Raw genomic sequence first — 21,473 nt, 5'->3', positions numbered from 1 at the left:
TCTTTCAGATACTGGAGGACTCTAGGAACATCAGTGTACTGAGAGGACCGTGTTGCAACCATGAATTAACTGACATTGTGGATTACATAGGAAATATCTAGGCAATGAGGTAGACTAGACTCCCAATTTGCTATCTACAAAGGGTAGCATGAAGAAGAGGTTCTCCATTAAGTATACTGTGTTAAAAGATTGATTTTCTTATCGTATAAAATAGCCTAAAATATTATACAAGGGACTATTTTATAAAGAAAAAGGTTCTCCAATATGAGTGTAATAAAAGTAAATGTAGTACAATAATACAAAAATCTTAAAGCCCGTTGAGATTGTATTGTAACAAAATGTATCTTATTTATCCGTTTGTCACTCTTTTATTTTCCTTTTAAGAGCTTAGAGGTTAGAGTAAATAATTCCACTATCATCTCTAGAATCCCTATTAAAGATCAAGGAACCCAATAATAATAACTTAAAAGTGCATATACACATACATATAATTGTATGTATATTGTTATCAATATTTATTCATATCAATAAAGAGTATTTAGCTTTTAAGATAATTGATTACATTAAGGGGAAGATGAGATGATGAAGGTGGTGCCTACAAATTGAAACTATGGCTGTTGAAATGGAAGATTGGATGACGGCATTGTCTCCTAATATTCTGTGACCTGATTTCTTTAGCAACGCTTGTCTGAAGAGTTGGAGGACCCCACACACAACAACACCAACATCAATGTAGCCCCATTTCTCTGATATATCCCCAAAGATATCTGCAACATGACAAAGGAAAGGCAATCAAGAAAGCTTTTGGTGTAGTACAACTAAAGAGGTTAAACTTTGTTATCAAGATTTTTTTTTTCCTGTTTCTTTTAGTTTTATTCCATCCATTTATGTCAAATATTTTGTTCACAGCTTGTCCTAAGCTTGGTAAATAGAGGAGGGTTGTGGTAGATTGATGGCTTATGTGAAATTTAGTTACTATAGACATGTACACAATAAGGTGTCCCTGACAAGTAAAAATACACGTGGCCATCCTTGACTAGTCTATTGTTATTGTTGGGACTAAATTTGGTTGTCGTCATCATCATTGTCATTCTTGTTGTTATATTATTCTTTTAATTTATGTTTTGAACAAAAGTTGAGATGTTATACCTTTGAAGTCTGGTCTCGAACCATAATAAGTATTGATTGAACTTGCAAGTTTTTGCTGACATGAATCCGTGTGAGCTAAAATTTCATTATGCTGCATCTTCTCAACCATTATCCTCTTATCCTTGCATGCCTCCCTTGCTGTATTTCGTCTTTCCCAAAGATGCCACAAACCAACCACAACACCCCCAAAGATAAAGACACTTGCAAGCATGCAGATTAGAAGGAGAAGCCCTTTGTACCACCATGGAGATATGTCATAAGGGTTTATGTAGAGAGTATCCAGTAAATACAGTAAGATAACAAAGCCTAGTGTAGACAAGATAACATATAGTCTAGACCATATATTATTTCCTGTACCAACCAAAACTGACATGCTGCAGTTGTTAGACACAGGAGGAGAAGAGTTTGTAGCCTCATGTACTTGACCCTCTTCCTGCAAATAAATAACAACTATTAAATGTCACAATATGAACATGATAACTTTAAATACAAAACGAAATAATAAGGGTTTGAGAGCATTACTAAGCATACTAATGGAGGTTGTGATTCTTGAGTGACAAAAATGTGAATCTCAAGATTTAGTTTATACAAAAAAAATGCACAGATTGATTCCATATCATTGGTAGAAAGAAGAGGAAGCTCGGTGATCTTTTCACAGCCCAAACAATCAAGATGTTTCGAGGCAAACAAGATTTTCCTTCCCTAGTACAATGGAGAATGTCACTCAAGATAGCCAGAAATGGTGATACTCCAACGCCTCCTGCTACTAAAATAAGGTTTTCATACTTAAAGAATCAAATGGTGAAGTTAGTTCATAAAATAGAAGATAATATGAAACTTAAAATTAAGCTTAATATCTAGAAAATTCTAGTGAAATTGACTATTTGGGTGCATACATCAAGTGATATGGTAATTCATGCCCATAAGGCCCCTCAACAGAAGTTGTTATCTTTGTTTGAGGCCGGAGATGTAGGTCAACTTCAGAACTATTCAAGATATTTCCTCTGAGCTTTTCTGTCCATTCCCCAATAACTTTAATGAGAATGGATAGATGATATTTACCATCCAAAGGACTAGATGAAACACTGAAAGGATGCCACTGCAGCCAAGATAATTCCCGAACTTGAAGGAAAATAAAACTGAGGGCATTGTACCGTAGATCTACATCGTTGAAGAAAAGTGTCATAGCTATGGTAACAACATAAAAACAAGGAAACTACAAATTTGTGGGGAACTAGTACTACTTGCATGTTTTGAAAGCACCAATTCCACAATTCCACAAGAAAGGCACTTGATTGAAATGATATCAACAGTCTTTCATGATTGGCAGAATCTCAAAAAACGATATAGAATGAAAAGAAATATTCCTCCAGCAGATACACAGAACAAGAAATGCCCAACATGCAAAGCTTAAAAGACAATAAAGATTACATATAGTTGATGAGTGTAAAAGAATAACTCAAACTTCTTCTTTCTCACTAGATGAAGTGATGTCATCCACATTAGTAGACCAGCTGCCAGACTTATAACACCTGGAAAATGAGAAACACTGAGATCTACCCACTGAAACATCTGCATCAATCAATTAGAGATATAAGCAGTGTCATCTTCATATGCCCTTATATTTCTTTCCATGAAGGTATTCTTAGATACATTCTATGAAGGAAGAAAAAGCATATGGTTTAGGACATTAACAAGGGTTACAAAAGGAGATGGGTTGCTCGTCTTTCTTTTATTATGCTGCTCGATGACTTAACTTACCTCTCAATTAAGTCTTGAAGAAGAGGATGAAATTAGTTACAGCCTAGTTCTACACAATTTAAAAATGGCTTGAACGGAAATTGGAACAAATTTTGTGTGATGAGCATCAAATTAATTAGAGATACATATAAACCCATATCAGCTTGGCTTCTTCCAAAACCAAGGAAGCATTCTAACCCATGCATGCATACAAAAATACCAAGCACTACATAAGCTAAAAGATTATGACTACAAGCCAAGACTAAAGGGACTCACTTCTATGCTCATGTTTTTATTTATTTATTTTTATCATGAACTAGTTAGAATCATGAATGTTTTGTCATGTGAATAAGACAACATGGACAGGAGCCAAAGGTCATTAAACAAGTTAGGTCAATGACTTGTAAATTAGCACCATGCTTTCATAGTTTGTGTGTGCTAAGCAATTATTAGCGACCAAATGATTGAATCAAGAAGAAGATATATTAAAAAGAAAAAAATGAAGAAGATATTTGTAGCAACAATCAGTATACAATCACCAAACAGCCTTAGCAAGAATATCAATATGATCTATCCAATGATCAAGAGTTGTTGAAGTAGAAGAATTTGCATCATAACATAAAAGGTTGTCAACAGGTATTTTAACCACAAAACAATCACAAAATCCCATTCTAGAATTGTTTATAGTGTCGTGCTTGTGTCTTTGAACAATCACTATATTATCTATGTCTATATATATTTAAAAGTTGAAATGTAGTATTTATTGTTATTATACTCCAATTAAGCCACATCAACAGTCATGTCATTAACATTTTTCTCCCAATTTTTATATGATTTTTTAACATTTAAAGTGAATTAAAAACTCTATTAAATACAATCAAAATATCATATTTATCTTATTTTTAACTATTCTTATTTATTATTAAATTTTCAATTCCATTTTAACTTTTCATATCCCCACTGCTCTCTACCTTCTTCAAACTTTGTTATTCCATTTTAAATTTTCATATCCCTACTACTCTCTACTTTAATATCACTATTTTTCTATCCCTTTATCTTCCTTAATTTTGAATCTTCTTATTTTTATTCTTATCCTCATACTATACATTTGTCATTCTCTATTTTTTCCACAAACAAAAGGCTCTCTCTCTCTCTCTCTCTCTCTCTCTCTCTCTCTCTCTCTCTCTCTCTCTCTCTCCTTTAGGTTGATGAACATTTGTATTCTTTAGAATTCTCCTTTGGGTTGATATGATTTAGTTTAGTGTTTTATATTGTTATCTTTTTTATTCTCATTGATTGCTAAATGTGATCATATTGAATTATGAAGATAGTATATAAAAATATAATGTTATTTTATTGCATAGCATAACTAAAATAATTTGGTTTTATTTCTATACATTTCATTTTTACTATTTTTCTTCTCATCTTATTTTATTCAAACATTTAAATTCAGCAACATCCTCCATATCATTAAATTATTTATATTTTTTCTTATTTTTGTAAAATTAAACATATAATATTTTATTTAAATTCAAAAAATAAAAATTTTTCTTCTAAAGTCTTCCCATGAAATGTTACAATGCATCAATGGAAAAATGAAATACAAAACAAATACCAATTTTGAAACACTAAATTAAAATATATATATATATATATATATATGAAACCAAACATAATATGAAAAAACTAATAGTTATGGATATACTAACTTAATGGAAGCAAAATAGAGTGAAAAAAAAAAAAAAAAAAAAACCGTTATAGTACATATTTAGTACAAATAGAGTTATCATCAAATTTGGAAAAACAATAAGATGCCAATGGAGAGAGAGAGAGAGAGATTTACGGGTAATAAAGTGTAGATGGAGAAAGAAAAAAAAAATCAAGTGTCAATTTGTAACTGTTAATTAGAAAACAAAGAGACCGACGGGAGGAGTAGAGAATAAAATAGAGACAACCTTATGGAGGACATCAAAAACTTTACTTTTACTTTTATTTTGGCCGATTTTTTTTTTCTTGCATCTCTTCTTTAGGTTAATGAATTTTTGTATTCTTCATAATTCTACTTTGGATTGATACGATTTATTGTGTTTTAAGTTGTTATCTTTTTTATTATCTTTGATTGTTAAATGTTATTCTATTACATTATAAATATAGTATATAAGAATATAATGTTATTCTATTACATAGCATAACTAAAATAATTGAGTGTTTATTGCTATACATTTCATTTTTACTTTTTTTCTTTTCATCTTATTTTATTCAAAATTTAAATTCAGCCACATTCTCCACATTATTAAAAAAATTTATCATTTAAAAAAATATATATAATATTTTACTTAAATTCAAAAAAGAAAAATATTTCTCATAAAGTCTTCCCATAAAACATTACAATGCATCAATAGAAAAATAGAATCCAAAACACATGCTATTTTAGAAATACTAAATTTATAATAGTAGTATTAGTAGTAGTAAACATATCATACAACAAACTAATAGTTCTATAAAAAAAAAAATAATAATAATAACAAAAAAAAAAAAAACTAATAGTTATGGATATACTAACTTCATGGCAGCAAATTAGTAGTAGTAGTAGTAGAATATCAAACCAAACATATCATACAACGAACTAATAGTTATGGTCCTAAAAAAAAAAAAAAAAACTAATAGTTATGGATATACTAACTTCATGGCACAAAATCGAATGAAAAAAAATAGAGGTTATAGTGAATATTTAGTACATTAGAATTATCATCAAATTTGAGAAAATAATAGGATGTTAACGAGAGAGAGAGAGAGAGAGAGAGAGAGAGAGAGAGAGAGAGAGAGAGAGAGAGAGAGAGAGAGAGAGAGAGAGAGAGAGAGAGAGAGAGAGAGAGAGAGAGAGAGAGAGAGAGAGAGAGAGAGAGTCAAATTTTTTTTTTTTTGAGAAACAAGTGTCAATTGAATAAATTAATTAGTAACCGTTAACTAGAAAACAAAGAGGCTGATATTTGAAGAAGTAAAAAATTAATTAAAGATGACCTTACAAATGTCATTAAAAACTTTATAGTGCAAATAAATAAATCTTTAAATTCACTTAATTAAATCATATAATCAACAATTAAATAAAATCATACAAAATTTAAACCTAAAACTAATCAAACTTTAATCTAGAAAACCATATTTATTATCAAACCCAGAAGGAAGATGTTCTTCCGTAATAATAGAAATATATAAGAAATAAAGATGAAAAATTTCAAAATTCCTTTTTTTGACATTTCATTTAACATTATTTATATATAATAAAAATATTTTTTTTTTAAATCCTTAAATGGTTATGTACTTCACACACCATAACTTTTTATTTTTATTTTTTTATTATACAAGATAGAAATTCTATTTTAGCCTAATCTAAGTATATAAGTGTACGAAGCTCTTTCATAGGAACTTAACCCCCGCCCTTGCCCTCCACACACCATGACTTTTAATAACCTAATGAAATGTTCTAAGATTTTACCTCTCATTTAAAGCATTTGTTATGCAAATCATCAACCAGTAAAATATAATAATGGTAAAAAATGTTACAAATGAGATCATGAAAAAACTAATTAGTCACTATTATTATGGAATACATGTCTTAGTTTCTTATGCATCTAAGGAAATGAAATATATAGAGTTTACTTATTAAGGTATATGTAAAGATTCACATCAAAAAAATATGTAAAGGTTTTTTTGAAAAAAAAATATATGTAAGGTTTTTATTAACTTAAAAGACAATAACCAATTGTTAACAACTACAAAAGTTGCTACTCTATAAATCACACACAACACTATATTTAATACCCTAAACAACTTATGAATTACAACCCCTGAAAGAGAATCGCCAAATTTTTTAGACAACATCAAAATAAGGTATAAGAATTTTATTTTTTAACTTCCATAGAAAAAAAATATTACCCACATTATTTCAACCTTTATGGAAAAGAAGGTTGTAGAATGCAAAATGTGTTTAATTAATTGACTTAGAGATATAAAAATTAGTCAACTGGCTGTGGTAAATTCAAGGTTTCAAAATTTAAATAAAATAATTCTACAATAATAATAAAATTATTTTACAATGAATATGATTATGAAATGCATTACTCTTCATTAAATTAGTTCAAATGACAAAATAATAACAATAATAATGAGACCATGACTTGTTTGTATAATACGAATGAATAAAGGCAGCCTCCACATAACCATATTTTATAAGCCTGCTTTAGTTCCACTCAAAAACCTTAACTCTCCAGGTTGCATAGCTATATTTCACCCCAAAACGAACATGTTGCACCATCTCTGACCTCAAGCAGAACTGCTCAAGAATAAATCTATTTTTAAATTGCAACTCCCACCTAGTCCATCTTCCGTCAGGCTTCTGATCGAGCTACCGCTCCAACAAGAGCAACATGAAGGCCCAAGGCCGTTCTGTGAAACTACAGCCAATCTTTATGGAAGTCAAATAGCTGTCTCTTCATTCCCATTATTTCTGTCCATAACTTAAAATTTTATTTCAGTACTCTTGCATTGGAAACTGGCAATTCATGGTAATTTGTGCGTATGAATAATAAATAAAATTTTTTAACCCAAGAATTATGAATAAAACAGCCAAACCAGAAGGTAGCGGCATAAAGGATACCAATTTCAAAGAGGGTCAAATCAAATTAACAAAAATAACAGTTATACTGATACACAGCACCTCCCCACCTGTAAGTCTTGAAACTCTTTGCTTTATTAAATAATTTCTCTAGTCTTCTTGTCATTCCCATTTTTCCATTTTCAATTGTTGTTTCCCTTTCCTTTGCATTCTTTTTGCGTGTATGTGTGTGTGTGTATATATATATATATATATTTGTTTGTTTGCCAAAAGAAGAATATATTATATATATATATATATATATAAGGAAAAGAGAACACATATGTATAAATATGGCCATGCACAAAAAAAAAAAAAAAAAAAAAAAAAAAAAAAGAATTACACCATTAGCACTCACCTCGTCTAGGATGTGTCCCTCAATTGTCCATGCAATTGCATAGAATAGTCCGTGGAGAGAAAAACAATAGCATAGTGAGATGTCCAAGCCACACATGATATCTTGTTGCTTGCTCGAAAGGGATATCTATAAGGCGGAGAAGAACTGATCCCCTTGCAACCGGAAGAAACAAAAAAGCCAAGCAATCTAATCCGATAGTACCAAAGCGAAGTCCCAGTCTTAACATGATGAAACAACTGAAAATTTCAAAAAAAACTAGGAATCTCAACCAATGAAACCAATCTTCATGTACTGAAGATAAGGAGCTCTAAAAATTTTAAAGGGAAAATGCACACTCTGAAGAATTTAAATTTCTCACTTTACCCACTTGAGATAAGCTCCGTTTGTTTCTTATAATCCACCTCCATTAAAAAAACAAGTGTAAATATGTACTTTTAATTTGCACCTCTTTTGTGTCTCTCTCCTCACAACACAAAAAATAAAAATAAAAATAAAAACACAAAAAATAGATCTATCAAGGAATTTTGTAAATAAACAAGCTATGTGTCAAAACACTATCATTGAGTCTCTCTTAAACTTCCATCGTCTCTATAACTTCAATACTAAAGGTTAATTTTGAAAAGAAAAGAAATGTAGAGAAAAAATGGAAATGGAACAGAGAGTGATGGGCTTTGGGTTCTCTATAACTTTTATCTTAGTTTCTTCAATACCTCATACGATCTGGAGACTTTATGAATAGGCCAAGTTTTGGATTTAATTCCTTTTGTTCTTCTTTCACTTTTTATTTATTTATTTTATAAATATATACCACCTTTTGATTTTTTTTTATTTTATGTTTTTTATGTTTTTAATTGTGAAAATAGAGAGGTGGATTAGAGCATTTGCAATAGGCTCTCTAAAGCCTTTTTTGGAGAGCAAACACACCAAAAACACCCTCTAACAGCCTCTCTAACTCTAATTTTTTTTTTTTTTTTTTTTTTTGAGTTGCTATAGTAGCTTTCTTGAAGAAGAGAGCACCGTAGCAAATACTGTAGCAACTCCAAACATTTTTTTCCCTCACTCTCTCTTTTGCTTCTCATTAGAAAACAAAGTTAGATGAATGCCAACTCTCTCTCTCTCTCTCTGCCAAGCTGTGTGTGTGTGAAGTGAGCAAAGAGGAAAGAAAATAAAAACAAAAATGTAGACACAAAGGAGAAGTCAGAGAGTGGCCAGCTGTGTGTGTGTGTGAAGTGAGATGAAGAGGAAAGAAAATAAAAACAAAAATTTAGACACAAAGGAGAAGTTAGAAGATGTGTGGAAGAGAAACAAAAATGTAGATACATAGGAGAAGAGTGGGGTACGTGTGTGGATAGAAAAATGTATTTGAAAAAGTAGGTAGGTATGAGATAATTGTAATTGTTCACTTTCCAAATAATACAAAATTTTGGAGAAACTGCTAGAGATGCTCTTATGGAAGTTTAATGGAGATTATCTCAAGTGAGCAAGGCAAGGGAGTCAATTTCGTACTCAAGATCGTTTCGGTTTAGCCTAAAAAACGATATATTTCGGTACCAGTCAATACCAGTGTACCGTTTTAGAATTACCGCTACATATTATTTATATATTTATTAGTTAAATTTTATATAATTTATTAACAAAACTTAATAGTTTTTAAAAATGTATGAAGATCTAATTACTACTACATTAGAGCATTCCCATCAGATGTGCCAAATGCCAAATATTTGACATTTGACATTTGACATACCAAACACTAAAAATAGACCATCATGAGGTGTGTTAAATGCCAAAAAATTTTGAGACATGCTACAATACAATCTCATCTTTGGCATGGTACGGATGAAAATAACATTTGATTTTTATTATTTTTTATTCAGTTTCTTTCTCATTTCACATAAAATATCTCTTCATCTATACTTTCAACCACAACCACACATTTTGTATTTTTTTATATTGTTAGTTTTTTTAATGTTATTTTAATATTTGTATATATTATTTTAATGTATAGAATTAAAGAATAAAAGATGTAATGTACAGTGAATTGTAAAATATTATACTAAAATTAAAAAAAAAAAAAAAGTCTTTTTAGTATGTTAAAATGGCATATTTATAGAACATCTAATGATAATACTCTAACTAGTTTGCTACTAATAACAATAATAATCTCTTATATTAATTAAAATATTTGTACTATGAAGGATTGGGATCCAGTGCAATTCACCTAAGTCCCTCACTTTTTTTTAATTTTTTTATCTTCACCTTTTCATCTTTTTTTTTTTTCATTTTTTATATTTAATGGTTGAGATTTAAAATTATTTTTTACAATTTTAAATTTCAACCATCAATACCAACTGAATCAGGTGTACTGTCTCGGTACTAGGAATATATTCAGTTTACATCTCATAAATGTCTCTATCCTTTTAATATAACGATGATAAATATAATAATAATAAAAGTACCAAGCCGTGTGATGTCAAAAAGACAAAATTTGAAAAGTTAACTTCAGTGAGCCCATTGAAACGTCATTCATTCACATTGATTTGTCTATCCTAGGCGGACAAAACAAGAAAAGTATACAGAGAAGAGAAAGCATTTATGCTGGGTCAAGGTGAAGAAGAAGCGGCTTTTATGCTGGGACACAGGTGAATAAGAAGCGGTGGCAGCAGCAACTGGGAGTGGGTGATCGGCGCTGGGTTAGTGACTGGAGATATAACAGTGAGCTGTGAGGATGACAGTGCAGGTTATTAATATTTTTTTTGGTGTTAAACTTTTGAATCATAGATAAACAAGATAAAAAAAATGAGGGAAAGTGTTAACTTTTGAATTGAGGGTAGGAAAGATGAAAACGGATCTAATTTTAGGTGAGCTTACTGTGATTTCTCTAAAAGTTTTGTAAAGATGACACAAAACTACAAAAAAAATTACTGAAGTAGAATGATCAACAGAAAACTAGGCAATATAAATGTAGTACATGGTTTCTATTTAAAAGCAATACAATAAAGTCATAAACAAAGTAACACCCATTCAGCAAAAAAAACCAAAGTAACACCCAACCCAACAAAATATCGTATCACAGATCTAAGAGGTCCATGTCATCGGTTAACGTTCCTAAGATCACTGCAGTATAGACATAAACATCCCAGATAACAAACACGACAAAGAGGATTATGCCAATCAATTCAACAGCGGAAACTACCCCAAGTGGTCCATCCACAAAACGGGAAAAGTCCACAATCGGAATCTTGGAGTCTTCTTCCTGAAATAGACGAAGTTTTTATGTGACTCCAATTTAAGCAAATACATTATGGGCAATATTATATTATTCCTTTTGCAGCTAGCTATCTTATATCGTAAAAACAAAATGAAAACATGTAAAAGGAGTGCATAGATTAAAAAAATACATACTCTTGTAGTTGTAGTTGGTCTTCCCCAGAGATGAGAAAATATGGAATAGCAAGAAAAGCAACAATGATAATTGGGCCACTGTATAGCAGCAAATAACTCCCTGAAAATGCACATTTTTAAGTCGAACTATTTTGAATGCGACAACGAGTTTGAATTAAGAAGTGGCTACCTATTTCCTTGCATGGGTTGCTCCCTTTTTTGTAATTCCTACAGGCTTTCGTTGCACCAATCCGGTCAGCATAGAGTTCACTCCCGAAGTCTGTAGGAATGACAAAAAAGAGAGCAACCCATGCAAGGAATACAATCCACATGGTAAATTTAAGAACCCATTTAGCCAATGATACAAATTTGATGTTTTTCTTGTTGTTGTTGTTGGCATGAGCTACATTGGAATGAAGAAGAGGGTGAGAAGTATGTAAAATGTCATCGACGGCCATGACTATGAGAACGAGGAAAAGGAATCTGCAGCGCGCAAGAAGCACGGTGATGTTGTTATTGGAGATGATGGTGGCCATTTTCATATGGAACTGTACATACATACATATATATATATATATATAGGCGAATTCAATTATAATTTTTAGGGTAACTTGCAAATTATATCTTTAATATTTCGGGTTACTTGGATTTTACACCTTAAAATTTGAAAAATTGGATTTTATATCATAAATTTACTTCCGATGACAAAATCAATCCTTCCGTTAGTGGGTTGCTGACATGTCCATTAAGTGCCACATATTTAGCTGGAAGTATACTAATTGATCCAATTAAAATATGACATATGGATAAAATAAATCCGCATAAGATAAATAATTTAACGGGCACATCAGCAAACCATTAATGGAGGGTTTGCTTTTGCTAACAGAAGTAAACTTCAAGGTGTAAACTTTAATTTTTCAAACTTCGGGGTGTAAAATCCAAGTAACCCCAAATGTTAGGGGTGTATTTTGCAATTTATCCTAATTTTTAAAGAATAGTACATATTTTCTTAGCAAAAAAAAAAAAAAGAATAGTATGAGCCCGTTTAGTTGGAGATTTCTAATATCGTTGTTTAAAATTGTGTGAAAACTATGGTTTAAAAAATATTGTGGAAATACGTATTTTCAATTATATGAAAACTGTAATTTAAAAAGTGTTGTGAAAACACGTGTTTTCATTGTGTGAAAAAACATAATTGTATGTTTGGTATGTGTGTATTTTATTTTTAAAAAGCTAACAAGTGGGCCCTATGGTTAGAGAGAGAAGTCAGTTTTTGTTTTGTCTAATTGAGTGGACTCCATGGTTTTTAACATATTTACAAAAGTACTATTGAATAACGTTGTTTGAAAACTGAAAACTAGTTAGAAGAGTTTTTTAAATTCAGTGTTTAAACACCCTAAAATGAACAATGTTACTCAACCACTCTAGTAAAAAACACCCTTACTAAACGCATTATTTTTTTTGGAATCCATAATTTTCAGTGTTTATACACTAAAAACTGTTGTTCAGCACCCTAACCAAATTGATCTATATATTTGTTTTGCCTTTTGTGTGTACTTATGCGCATTAACAATTTCTCTAGAAGAAAAGTTTTTTGGGTCCGGTTATAACCATCTATTTTGAGAAAAATTTTATGAAAAATTAAAAAAATTATGAATTACTTTTTTATTTTTCTATAAAAAAATTCTAAAATAGTTTATTAATATATACTCTAAAATCATAAAATAATAAATCCCAATTTTTGTTAGCTGTCAACAAAAGGTCTTTGTTAACAAAAGTTCTTAATATTTAGCTGTCAACAAAAGGTCTTACCAGCACACTTTTTTTTCTTTTTTGGTAAAAGGGAAATATTATTAAACACAAAAGGAAACACTACACGGCAACAGAAGCCATACTGGCAGCAACACTAACCAGCACTCTTTCCGCACATAGTACAGCACCTTTTTTGCACAGTTTCACAGGCTGCACAGCCCACATAGGTAAAATAATATTTCCATCCCATTTTTTCAAAAGAAGTACCAAAATAAAAAGACCAAGAAAACCTTAAGTTTATGCAACTTATAAATGCTTTAAAGGGTAAAAAAGTGACTTCCTAACCTATAGCATCACACACTTTTATTGGTATTGACCAAGCAACAAAATTAGAAGACTCTACAAAACCACACAAACTCTTTTTCTTTTTTTTTCTTTTTTAATTTCTTAATGGATTTTGCTAACGAGTGTCCTTAAGACACTTATTAATAATCCACTTTAGGAAAGTTTTAATACCACTTTTATGAAAAATGAAAAAAATTGTTAAAATATTAATTACTTTTTTTTCATTTCCCAATTTCCATAAAAACTTTCTTTATATGGATTATTAACCAGTGCCCTAAGAACACTCATTAGTATTTTTCTTTCTTAATATATAGTACACATAAAATAAGATATGGGTCAAAATAATAAGTAGAGACAAAATAAACATTAGTTTCCCATAAAAAAAAAATAAATAAATAAACATTAGTTCAACGCCTTCTTGTGTTGTAGAGTTTTTCAGGCCTACCAGGAGTGTTCATAAAAAGGAGAGATGGTTCGCATCTCCCCGATTGGGACGGGACGTTGGGAACGGCTTTCGAGCTTCCCTGTTATATGTACTTTCAAGCCCACTACGTGACTTTTCTTCCGTCAAGGGCGGGGCAACTAGTTTATGAAGAGGAGATGATACGTTCATAACATTTTTATAATATTTTCATAATAAATCATAGGTGTTTAGCTGTTGTGGGGATCATTCGGTTGATAGGCCCACAGGATTTAGAATTGGTTGAGGATCGTTAGGCCGTTGGCCCATCCGAGGTCGTGCACCCGTCCGTGGACGCCATGCTCCTCGGCAGTATGCGTCCGAGGACGATCGCGTCCGAAGACGATCAGGACGTGGTCTCACCACGATCAGATCTCAGAAGTAGGTCATCTCAAGGGGTAGAGTAGCCGACTAAAGATGAAAGAGATAAGGCAAACAAATATCTGAAACTATAGCTGCCTCCGCATTAATGACCTCTCAACCAACTCTCTGGCCGCATTAATGTGGAGGTGATACCTGAGCAGTAGGGAAGCAGCCTTACAGCTGCCCATAGGAAGTTCCAGGAGGTGCCAGATGGGACAGAAAGAAATCCCCCGGACACAATCTACACGTGTTCGGCGAGGATGGATCGCGAAGGGGAGTATATAAACTAAACGAAGAACATGGAGAAGGGGATCGAGGAAAAAAAGAAGAACACATATAAAAACTGGAGAGAAAGAAGTAAGAAGGGGGAGAGAGTAACACTAGGGACTGAAGAAAAAAAACGTTGATTATACCAACAAAAAAGAAGGAAAACCTTGGATGGGCTTGAGATAAAATCTTGAAAGAAGGAAAACCTTGGATGGGCTTGAGATAAAATCTTGGAGGTAGATACCACAGTTAACCTAGTTCTTTACACCCACGCTCTACAAGTGATATTGTTAGGGGCCTTTTTACGTGCGAACCCGACACGGTTACGGTCCGCCACGAATCGCGTCCTTACAGCTGTTATTAGTTCAAATTTGAACCTAATATTAAGATTACTTTTTTGCTCCAATAATAACAATCAATAACAACATGCCACTTAAAATTTATTGTGAAAATATTGTAAAAATATTGTGAATGTATTATTTCTTTTATGGTTTACTCAATTCAACATTTAAAAATCGTGCCCGTTCTAGTAGTTGAAAACAGTCACACACCATTACTGTTATTAACTGCCATGGTATACCTAACATTAATAAGTAGGGACAATTGCTCAAAAAAAAAAAAAAAAAGTAGGGACAAAATAAACATTAGCTTCCCATAAAATAAAAATAAATAAATAATTTAATAATAATAAACGTTAGTACAACGCCTCTTCTTGTGTTTTTCAGGCCCACTAGGCCACTAGTGTTTTTGGACTTCTTGAAACGCTTTCGTGTTGTACAGCGCCTTCTTGCGTTTGGATATCGTTTATTTTGTTGAAAACTGAAAACAATTAAAAAAATAATTTTTGATTACTATTCATACAAAAAAATACTGTTCATTTGCCTATTTGCACTGTTCATGAACATGAATAGTGCAAGAGGCGTTGGTCCTTAAAAAAAAAAAAAAACACAAACGCAGCTCAAATAATCTGAATCCAAACGCATACTTCAAGTATTTTGGTTGTTGGTTTTGCTCATTAATTATTGTGTTGGGTTTCTTGGGAAAATTTTCCGTTTGGTTACCCAGAAAATGCAAGGATTTTTTTTTTTTTTGTCTGTTTGTTTATGGTTGGATTCATTTGGATTTTTGCATCGCGTTGTTAGTTTTTAGTGTTTCTTTGGAAAGAGATTCTTGATTTTCCTAGGGAAATTTCGAATAACCTGAAAATAAAAAATGCTATAAAAATATATATATAGATTTATTTTAATTTTAGTTAAAAGACATTAAATAGTTAATAGCACATGTCACTATATAATTGGTCCAACTAGCAAATGTCACAATATGATGTGGCACTTAACGGACACATCAACAAACCACTAACGGAGGGTTTAATTTTGCTAACGGAAGTAAACTTCAAGGTGTAAAATCCAATTTTTCAAACTTCGAAAAAAATACACCCCAAACGTTAGGGGTGTATTTTGTAATTTACCCTAATTTTTAAGAATAGTACATATTTTCTTAGCAAAAAAGAAAAAGAAAAAATGAATAGTATGAGCCCGTTTAGTTTGAGATTTCTAATATCGTTGTTTAAAATTATGTGAAAATTGTGGTTTAAAAAGTATTTATAAAGACATGTATTTTCAATTATATGAAAACTATGGTTTAAAAAGTGTGGTGGAAACACATGTTTTCAGTATTTATAAAGTAAAAAATGTGTTTGGTACTATGTTTCAGTGTGTGAAAAAACATAATTGTATGTTTGGTATGTATGTGTTTTATTTTTAAAAAGTTGACAAGTGGGCCCTATGGTTAGAGAGAGAAGTCAGTTTCTGTTTTGTCTAATTGAGTGGGCCCCATGGTTTTTAACATATTTACAAAAGTGCTATTGAACAATGTTGTTTGAAAACTGAAAACTGAAAACTAGTTAGAAGAGTTTTCTAAATTCAGTGTTTAAACACCCTAAAATGAGCAATGTTACTTAACCACTCCAGTAAAAAACACCCTTACTAAACGCATTATTTTTTTTGGAATCCACAATTTTCAGTGTTTATACACTAAAAATTGTTGTTCAGACACCCTAACTTGGCCTATATATTTGTTTCGCCTTTTGTGTGTACTTACACGCACATTAATTTTTTTTTTTTTTAGTTGTCAACAAATGTGAAAATAGTCAAATCCAATGTTTTGGCAAAGTTTATGGCAAGTTAGCACTATTTCGAAAATATTTAACAATTTATCACTTTTTTAGTACTCGAATTTCACAAAATTGAATTCTAAATAGTACTCGAGTTCCTAGTGAGTATGCCAGTATGACACTGTGTTCTTAACTCAAGTTTTGTGAACTCGAGTACTGTAATAGTGTAATAACTAGTTTATTCCAAAGGAAAAAGAGAAACTTACAGATTTGTCAAACTTGAGAAATCTAGAACAGTTTGGAAGTGAAGTGGATAATTTGAAAGTTTGTTGGTGGCTTAATTGGGTGACGTTGTAATAAATAAAAAAAAAAGTATTCAACCATATGTCTTTATGTCATTGAATTGTAATGTAAAGGGAATCTGTCGTAGAATATGTAGTATTAATTAGGTGATGACTTTTTTTTTCTTTTTCTTTTTTTTCTTTTTGGCTGAGAAATTAGGTGATGACTTTAATTGTGGCTAATACAATACTCGAGTTCACAGAGGTGGAGTTCAGAAAACACAGTAGTTGAGGTCTCAAACTCAAGTACCAGGCAGCATTTTTTTCCAAAATCTAGCTTAGCTAGTGGCAGACTCGTTATGAAGTCGAATTCACTAAAATCGAGTACTACTTAGAATTTGATTTTGTAAGAGCACTAAAAGTTGTATATTGTTAAATATTTTTGAAACAATGCTAAATTATCACAAATTTTACCAAAATGTGGTATTTGGTTATTTTTACATGTGAACAGAAGGTCTTTGTCAACAAAAAAACTTAATATTTAGCTATCATCTTTATATTTAGAATAAGTCTAGTGCCACATATTTTGGCATAGTAAATGTCACAACTTGATACATGACAAATGATGATTAATAGAAGAATGATGATAGGTTCATGTAGAGACACATTTTTACCAACTATAACTTGCCATATGATGAATCATGGCATTTGTTATGCCAAAATTTATGGCACCTGACTTATTCTTATATTTAGCTGTCAACAAAGGTCTTGCCAGACGAAAATTGTATGTTGTACCCGGCATGTATGCCGGGTCTCTCACCCCACAATATGTGTGAGTGACCCGGAATATATGCCGGGTACACCATGTGCCAGCTTGCCAGCACTCTCTCCGCACATAGTACAGCACCTTTTTTTGCACAATTTCACAGGCTGCATAGCCCTCGTATAATAATATTTCCATCCCATTTTTTCATAGGAAGTACCAGTTCCCCACACCCACTATCTCTCTCTCTCTCTCTCACACTCATTCAATCCATAGCGCAAATCCAGGAAAATTTTTCAACAGGACCAAAAACTACAAACCGAAACCCAAACCCAAACCCAAGGCACACAACCCCAAACTTAATAATTTTTTTTTTTTGTGGTTAAACCCAAACTTAATAATTAAACGCACCCAAACACCACCCATTCCCCCATTCCCATACCCACCCTCTCTCTTTCTCTCTCTAATTCAACTCATAGCGCAAATCTAGGAAAATTTCTCAACAGGTTCGGAAATTATGATTTTCTTTTTCTTTTTTTGATTCGTTGTTTGAGCTGTTTTTTTGTTTGAGATTTTTTAGTGTATTTTGTTTTGTTGTGTTTCTAGGGTTTGTTATGTGATTGTGATCTTGAATCCGAGTAGAGCTTGTTGTGGAGATTTTTAATTTTGGTTTTCTTTTGACAAATCTTGCTTTATCCTCTGTTTGGTTGCTGAGATAATGAAATGAAATCATTGAATCTTATGTATTTTCTTGCATTTTTCCCAGCGATTAAAGTCAAGCTGAAAGATTTGCTTTTAAAATTAAAAAATAATAATAATAATAATTTTGACCTTTAGATCGTTGGACTATTAATTTTTTCTCTATTGGGTTTTTGTGATTTGCAGTAGAAGCTTGACGAGGAGGATGATGGGCGAGAGATTGAGAGAGAGGTGAGAGATTTGTTTTTGAAAAAGAGAGAATGAGTGAAACGGAGCAGGAAAAAAGAAATAGAAAAAAGAAAGAAATATTATTTTAATGAAAGTTGGGAATAAAAAATATTAAAAGAGAGAATGAGTGAAACGGAGCAGGTGAAAAGAAATAGAAAAAAGAAAGAAATATTATTTTAATGGAAGTTGGGAGTAAAAAATATTATTTACTTTTAGTTTTGAATTACTGTATACAGTCATAAATAGCTGTATTTTAGGTATTAGTGACGTTAAAAATAATAATATAGCTATTTAGGTGTGTATCACTTTTTGACAATTCCATCTAGTTGTGTTATTTGATATAAGATCTGATACCCCAAGTTATGTTACAGTAGGAATTTGGTGATGGTTTTGGCTTGTAACCTTCCAAATTTGGTAGCCAGCGAGTATATATAGATCAATGTGCAAGTTAACTATAATGGTTCTCTTTGTTGATAAGTTGAAAATATTTTTTAATGTACTTGTCTTAGTAGTTGAGTCACACTCTGTCATAGAAGAAACTAAACTGTATTAGCCTCATGGTTTAATTAGAAAGTAAAAAACAAAATTTCATACCAGGTACGCTCTTGTGGCAACTAATAATTAATGGTACAAATCATGCCATCAGGTCTTTTCCATTTTTCTTTTGTAGCAGTCTCAGAGGACGAGTGTCAAGGAAATTCAAAAAATCCATTATCTCAACTATTGATGAAGGAAAATTATTGAATACTTTAGAAGTACCATAAATGCGTACTCCTCTCTCTTTCACATGAATTATGTCTCATTATTATGTGAGAGAGGGAGTTGTGGTATTCCGGAAGTATTTTGTAATTACTCATTAATGAAGCCCATTTGGCCATTATCCCACCCTTTGCTCTGAACTATCAATATCATCTGTACATGATATGAAAACATACTTTCTCAATCATTTGAACTTATCAATGCTAAACTGTCTTGCTCTCTTGCTTCTCTCTCTTGATGTTGTAAGGTATTAACAATATCAGAAGTGAGAACTTGGCCATCTCCATTGGCAAAGTTCGTATAAACTTCAGTATCTTTCCACTTCTATTTGATCAATCTCACCTTTAAAATACCCAATTTCAAATGGAAATGACTTTTTTTTTCTTGTCAAGCCTTATTTCCACTTGCTTTTAAGATATACCCATTTATATTTTACAAAGGAAATTATGTTGTAAATTCAAATATGTATCCCCTGACTTAATGTTTATCTGTAGCTGGAGTTCCCCCTAGACTTTACCATTGACAATAACTTTGATCACGAGAAGTAATGGAAATTGTAGAATAGGGCATTTGGGTGTTTCTCTCGGCATCTCAAGACTGTTGAGATTGTTGGCTTTGAAGCAAAGTGTTTTGGGTTGAAATATTTAACTGGACTTGTACAATTTCCGCTTAAGCATGCAAGGGTGCTTGAGAAGGTAGTTATATATGGAAAAGCTGAGGCTAGTAATCAAACCCCAACTCTTTTGGAGGCATGCAGATTACTTGAGGTCATTTACTGTTTTTATCATACCAATTAAAGATCCTCTCCAAATGCTGTGGTTGTGTTCTCCTGGGGCTCTATCAGAACTCTCATAAACAACAGTTTCATAATTACTATTGCTTTAATTCATGCTTAGAAATTTTCCTTCTTTTAAGAGGACTCTATGACCAAGCTTTTCAATAGCCTACGCTCAAAATGTTGTAATGTCATCTTCTTGGTATTAAATTATTAATACAACATCCAATTTGTGGATATATGTTACAGTGATGCCATTTTCTCTTGTCTAATCTCTTTGCTTTTAAATTTGGAGTAGTTTGATTCAAAGTTCTCTGAACTAAATATCAAACGAACTTTTGGTTTGAAACTTTGAATGGCTTGTGCCTTGTTGAACAGATCAAACAATAAAATGACTTCAACATACTAGAAAACGTTTGCTATAGACTTATAATCAAATGCTATTGTTATTCGTGTAAATGCTTTGATTGGATGATATGAAAAGCTTTAGGAAGAGGGAAATAGGGAATCATTTCTCATCTCAAGGATCCAATTTGGCATTATCACTCAGTTCCATTTTGATTTCTGTCCCTTTTTTCAATATGAATGACTATTTAACTTATGTAAACAGTTCACTAATAGTATTAGAGATTGGTTTTATTTTTTTGGTCAACTGGTAACATGACATGCTGTTCTCCAACTTTTTCAAAAAAAAAAAAAAAATCTTTTACATGTTATAAAATTGTTTGTTAAAAGTATTCTGCATCGTGCTATTTGATTGAAGCATGATTAAGTCTTTAGAACATGAATTTCAGGACCAAAACAGATCACCTAAATGCAATTTTTTTTCCTCTTTTTGAGAAGAACCTGAATGCAAACTTGGTTATTCACTGAGTATTTGATTATTTGGTACTAAACAAAAAGAGAATTAAGAAGGCACTTGTCTTGATTGTTTAAAGAAAAAGAAATAAAGGAAGAAAACAAATCTTCTTATTTTGGTTCCTGTAAGTATACAAGTCATTTGATGATTGATATTAGAGACAGAGATGAACTAGTAATTGATATTTGACACATAAAGAGTGTAATCTCGGTATCACATATAAAATTTTATCAATTGCTTTGCATGTATTCTTAATTCAAAGATATTCCTCAATTGTTAATTTTTTTTCTTTCTGTATATGATACTGTTTGAACTTTTAGTATTTTCTCCATTATTTATGGTTTTTTTTTTTTTACCCTTAGACTAAGATTGTTTTTTACCATTAAAGTCAAAACAAAATATTTTTCTTTTCATTAGAACCAAATTGTTTACTAATCTTACTCCTTTGCTTACTATAAATACCATCTTTTACTTGTAAATCTTTATTCATTAATGTTAAGCAAAATTCTTAGTCTATTCTTATCTTT

The 21,473-nt window shown here is 31.5% G+C and overlaps 2 pseudogenes; one reads left to right on the top strand and one right to left on the bottom strand.

The window, feature by feature from the left end:
• Positions 1-595: 595 nt before the first annotated feature.
• Positions 596-11,740, bottom strand: LOC115988115 (annotated as a pseudogene).
• Positions 11,741-13,829: 2,089 nt separating this feature from the next.
• Positions 13,830-13,914, top strand: LOC115988193 (annotated as a pseudogene).
• Positions 13,915-21,473: the final 7,559 nt, after the last annotated feature.

This window comes from Quercus lobata, chromosome 4 (genome assembly GCF_001633185.2).
Source record: "Quercus lobata isolate SW786 chromosome 4, ValleyOak3.0 Primary Assembly, whole genome shotgun sequence".
In the NCBI taxonomy this organism is placed as follows: Eukaryota; Viridiplantae; Streptophyta; class Magnoliopsida; order Fagales; family Fagaceae; genus Quercus; species Quercus lobata.
The sequence above is the reverse complement of the archived record's forward strand: the minus strand, read 5'-3'. Positions and strand labels throughout refer to the sequence as shown.